The following is a 6,108-nucleotide window of genomic DNA, read 5'->3' as shown; positions in this document are numbered from 1 at the left end:
TTATACAGGAGGCCTGAGTTTGCAAAGCATGAAAGTTACTGTCACTGCATTTCGAAGCAGCGGGAGTTATTTTCACTGTGTTCACAAGCAGATGCATGTCTGTGCGGTAGAACACTTACTTGACACGCAAACGACCAGGTTTCGATCACCAATAAGACCCAGAATTCTTAAATAGAGCATTTTTTAGATGCACGTCGCGCTTCGGCATCGGCGGTGGTGTCGTCCACACCCCCACTGTGCATGCTCGCCTCTGGTGCCGGCCCAGGAAGACACCCGCTAAACTGTCGCTCCCCTCCCCTTCCTCTCTCGCATCTCAAGGTCGATGCAGGCAGAGTCTGCTAGTCAAAAAACAACTGCTCGTGCTGCACAACCATTCACTGGCTACTCCGTATAGATAGGCACTGGATCGCACGTTCGGAATTAATGTCAAGGATGTCTTTACTTGGCATTTGCTTGAAGTTGAAGGCGATGCTTCTCCTTCATTCAGTTAATAAGAATGGTAAAGAAATAACAATGAAGCATTCCCAAACCATACCAAACTACGCAACATTCATGTGATGCCTTAACCACTCTGCGACGTATTCACTAGAGTTCCGCCAGTGGGAAGATGTGGGCAGCAATTTTTTTATTTTATTTGAGTCTTTTTAGATGTTTCGATCACGCACAAGATGATTTATCGCTGACAACCAAAGACGTCAGAATTTCTGCGAAACGTGCTTTTCAACACTATTGCATTGAAATGAAGGCAACAGTTAGCCCAACAAACTGTGATGTGCCACAAAACTTGGGCTATCCCACTATTCGCCACTGGTCCAATATATATAACAGTGACTGTTAGTTAGCCCAACAAATGGTGTGTAGGTTACAATAGTTGCACCACTGTCACATGATATCTTGTGGTTATAAAAGGTAGTTGCTATACCACCACCTGAAAGCTTTATAAAGAGTGTTCAATGAAGAGCATTGATCATTAATAGCACAAAATGTTGGCACAGCATTCCCACAACATTCATAAAGTTGTTTCAACATTTTGGGCTACTAGGGATGTAACATATTGAAGTAGGCCAAATCTTAAGCAAAGGCTAAGTTTAAACCTGTATATAAGAGTGGAATGGTCAGGATGCAATGAAACTATACTACCACCTCAAAGCTTAATAAAGAGTAGTGATACAATGTATTTGAAAGACTTGCAAAACATGGAAATACCTTTGACTAAGGGACCGCCGCCAACTTTGCTGTTGCATCGGTGTCCCCGAAGCAGAACTGGTTGAATTTTTAGTTGTCTTGTGCGTTGCACGATGGGGTGGCATGGGACATGTGAAATTTATCTAGGTTTTTCAAGACTTAATTGATTCTAAGCGAGAATAATTCCACTCAGCATGTAGGAGCCCCAAAAGAGCATATAATTTATGAATTGCAAATATTTAACTCCTCCTATAAAGCATTTTTCGATGGCACCATTACTTAATGGTGGCCTGTCACTAGGCACATTTTATTTCTTCAATTGATCTCCATAGCAAGTGCTTACTGAAAGGAATGCAAGTCTAAAATGTGTAATGTGAATTCATATTAATGCGCATCAGACACAGCAAGACAGTCTGGCTGATTGTATATTATTTGCTTATACAAATGATACACTTTGGTCGTGGTGGCTCATGACAGCTATTATCGAACGCAGTAATAGCTTGTGTTGCTGCTTGCAAAATGTTATTGTCGCTATCATGTTGAGGCAGCAGACAAGGCGAAATGCTATGGTTGTTGGCACATCTAGCATTGGGGAGCGCTGTCAGTGATGTGATAGCTGCGCCAATTGTGCGAAACTGCACCAGCAGGTGAAATTTTCTACATCCTCCAACCTTTTTTTTTTTTTTATGGTTTTGGGACGTTAAACCCCACAAATCAATCAATCAATCCAACATTTTTGAAAAAGTTGCATAGTTTGCATTGAGTGTGTACCAGGGTGATGTTGTACGCTCTTTCGGAGAAAAAAGACTGAGCATGCTTGCAAGCCACATTTAAGGTACCACTGTAATTCATACTGGTCAATTAAGCGCATTGACATACTATGCAGAAGTACACTCAAATTTCGATATAACAAACTCGGATATAACGAAACATTGGTTATAACAAAGCAGATGAAAAAGTCTTGCTTAGGAATAAATCTCTAACACAAATGTTTGAATATAACGAACTTATTATTATAAAAGATGCAACTTTGTTATACTAATGAAGTTTGAGTGAGTGATGAGACGCAAATCTGCCAAACAATGCAGAAACTCTTGCTGTGCTCATAAAGCTTTTTGCTAGTTCTAGCATACTGTATGTATGTATGTTTGTATGTATGTGTGTAAGTATTTATGTGCCTACATATACCATTTCATTATACAGTAAGACCTTGTTAATTCCAACACATTTATTTTACAATCCTGCTTCAAAGTATTTTCAGTCCTGTATCTTTAAATGCAAGTTTGACCGGATACTTTGAAGTGGCAGCACCAGCCCAGTTCATTCGAAAACTTTCGGTGCAGTGCGCCAATTCACAATCCCGATTTTACCTCGTCCGTGGAAACGACAGCCCCAAAGAGTCTCAAGGCAGTGCAACATAGCGATATTAATCAGTGGCAACTGCTTGCTCAAAAAATAAAATTATAAAAAAAGTCACAGCTTTGCCGCAAAGGAGAAGCAATGAATGTGATAGCAACAAACTGGAACATCAAGCGAAAAATGGCAAGCAGGTTGAACCGTGCCCCGTGTTTCTCGCACACAATTGACGCACGAAATGTCCTCTCGGGTACAGATGAACGCGAATAAGTCTCAGTTGTTACTTTGCTGTGTCTGAAAAGCATGCCCTTTTCGCAAACGGAGACTGTGCAGCGAGGCTCTGACCTTTGTGCGCCCGGTAACCACAGCAGAATCATTTCGGAGAAATCCCAAGTTGTACGATTTTCCCCACTGCGAGGTAAGCGCGTGCACGTGTCAGCGTCTACCACCCACCCTCGTGAGGCAACACAGGGGTGGGAGACGTGAGCTAGAGCCCCGCGTCCTCACAATCTGGGGACTCGCGCTCATTGCACCATCTCGCTGGTAATGCTGAAAACACAATAGTTCCCCCAAGATGGGCATCGCCAGCAGTAAGTGGTAGATCTAAATAGCTTGCCATTTCAACGTTAAAAAAGGTGCTCCTTTATGGCTCAGTGGCTAATGCCACGCCCTCTCCAGCAAGATGGCGGACATTCGATTCCACGCACCGGAGACTTTATCTGCATTATTATTTTTCTTGCGCTTTCACGTGTGTGTGTATACACAGACACACACACACACGGTGAATGGTGCCGGACGCCGACAGTAAAATCCAGCCGAGAGTGTCCATATAATTGCTATCGCAATAAAAACAACAGTTTAGTGATAGCTAAATATGTGTGCTTGCGGAAAACAAAACATGCTTCACTGCAACACAGTAGTGACACGCAAGTAGCATGTTGCAGGCTTCTCGCAACGTCAGCACGTCACGATTTACCTATTCTTTCTGAGAACTTAAGGAAATTAATAAAAGACATTCTGGCAGAACTCGCGATGTACGCGAACTTCCGAGTGCCAGTCGCTCCAGCAATTTGTGTACTTGCATTGCTGGTGGAGTTCTTGCTTGGAACACCTACTTCGAAAACTCGGTTCAAAAGTTTCAGAGGAGCTGTTTTGCAGCCGCAACACATCGCTAATTTCGTCACACAATCCATCACTAATTTTTTTTATTTTACCAGAAGGAATGAATGAATGGTCGCATCATGACGTGCTGACGCAGCGAGGTGCAGGCGACATGCTGACCGCAGGTCACTACTGTAGTGCAGTGAAGATATATTGTTTTTCGCAGGCACGCATTTCAGATCATCACTTTTTTCTTTCTTTTTTTTGCGGTATCATCGGCAAGGCTCGGCATTCCACCTTGTTTGCGGCAAAATTGTGACCAGGTATTGCTGGAAAATATAACCCTTGGAGCCGCAAATTAGCTGGCACAGTAAATGGCCATTCCTGATTCCTTTGAATAATTTTAAGTTTCTTGCACCCCACGTTTTGTATGATTCATTATTATTAATTCAAAAACCCCTAATTAAAAATTTTTTCACGGTCCCAGTGACTTCCAATTGATTAGGTTTTACTGTAATTAGTTTGTGTTATAAAAAAAATGTGCTCTTTTTTTGTGGTAAACTTCCATTAAAGCGAGTCTGACCATACAAACACCAGGCTTCTTCAACAATACCACTCGCTGTAGTGGACCATGGGATTTTGTTGAAAAAACATGGCGTCCCAGCGTTTCAGCATCTCTGTTCTCTTTTTCGACTGCAGCAACAGCTAGTGTTTGAAAACACTATGCAGTGAAATACGAATCCTTGCATTGCAGTGAATTTTATGTGGCACAAATTAGATTTACTGCACAAAGGACAAATCAGTGAATCCTTTCCATGAACTAGGATCCTCATGATTTTCTCCTTAAAGCACAACCACAGTCACTTCACCACACAGCAAAGCCCTAGATTTCTCTGAAAGCATGAACATCAGCCAAATAGTCTTTTATGACAGTACACGGAGTTCATAAAAGTTTTATGAATGTGCTTCTAGCACTCTGACGCATGAGATAAAGTCGTATTCATTCACAAGTGCAAAATGAATTCCAAAAAAATGCTCGGCGGCGCGAAGTCACGGCTCGGAAAGAACTAAGCGCTGGCCACAAAAAAAATGACAAGCAGTTATTTATGCTTTTGTCTTTTGGGATATAAGTCAACCTGCACGTATTTACGCATTAATCCAATTTTTAAACAGGCAGTACAACTGACCTAACTTAGAAATATTTACATTAGAAAATGTTTGCTTTGGCACTGAAGCAAAAGGTTGGTATGCTGTTTTAAGAGAGAGGTCAGCTTCTCTAAAAGCTGCGCCGAAATGGCTTCGGTCAGTTGCATGCACTGCAATCGTGGCGCACAAAAGCATGCAAGCGGGCATGTAGTGTGGAAATTTCTTTTGTTTTGCAGGCATCTGCAATAAGCAGGCAAATGCTCATTCTTAAAAGGAAACTAAAGTCAAATAATAATTTACATGGTAGTGAAAGCTCAGTGTATGACAACATCTAAAACGACAATATTATCAACAACAGTGCCCTACTTACCGAGAAATTCAGGTAAATGCACAAGCACCGCAGTAGGACATTTTCAAAATGATCCCAATGACATCAAACGGACCACCTACAAGTAATCACTAGTAATCGATCTAACTGAACTAGATAGAGAAGCCCCGCCGCGGTGGTCTAGTGGCTAAGGCTGCAGACCCGCAGGTCGCGGTTTCAAATCCCGGCTGCGGCGGCTGCATTTCCGATGGAGGCGGAAATGTTGTAGGCCCGTGTGCTCAGATTTGGGTGCACGTTAAAGAACACCAGGTGGTCGAAATTTCCGGAGCCCCCCACTACGGCGTCTCTCATAATCATATGGTGGTTTTGGGATGTTAAACCGCACATATCAATCAATCAACTAGATAAAGAACCTTCCGTGCATAAAAAAACGCAATAAAATGTTGCTTGTTCGTTTCTGTTTGATTCATGGAAAGAAGAACGGCCGGACGTTACTATGGGGAATGACGCGAGTGATTCAAAAATCCAATTTTCGCGTGGTTACGTTGGAGAGGTGGTGCCATTTAGCAGGGAACAGTTGAAACAAAGAATGTCTGCAATCTCGAAGCCAATGGCGAGAAATTGATCAATGGCCGTTGTAGCTTGCGTGGCTCCCGCTGCTTTTGGTCTGCTGGTATTTTACAATCTTTTCACTTTTTCATGTAGAGGCGAGTTTTATGCAAGAAAAGATGGCCTGAGAGCACCAAGTACAATATATCATGCACTGTGATGTTTGGCAATTTCACAAATCCATTGACAAATGTCAAGAATAATTTTCATGCTTAACTTTGCAGTGTCGCATCTTTTTTTTTTCAAGCTTCCAGCTAAACTTTTCTTGGCACAATAGCTGGTGCTTTAATGTAGACCATTTCATACAATGAATGCAGCGATGCAAGTGCTGCTCCAATTGCTCCAAAAAGTAATTTTTGTTAGTAATTGCTCCATACCTGCTC

Source organism: Rhipicephalus microplus, chromosome 4 (assembly GCF_043290135.1).
Source record: "Rhipicephalus microplus isolate Deutch F79 chromosome 4, USDA_Rmic, whole genome shotgun sequence".
NCBI lineage: Eukaryota > Metazoa > Arthropoda > Arachnida > Ixodida > Ixodidae > Rhipicephalus > Rhipicephalus microplus.
This window is presented reverse-complemented; position numbering follows the sequence as displayed.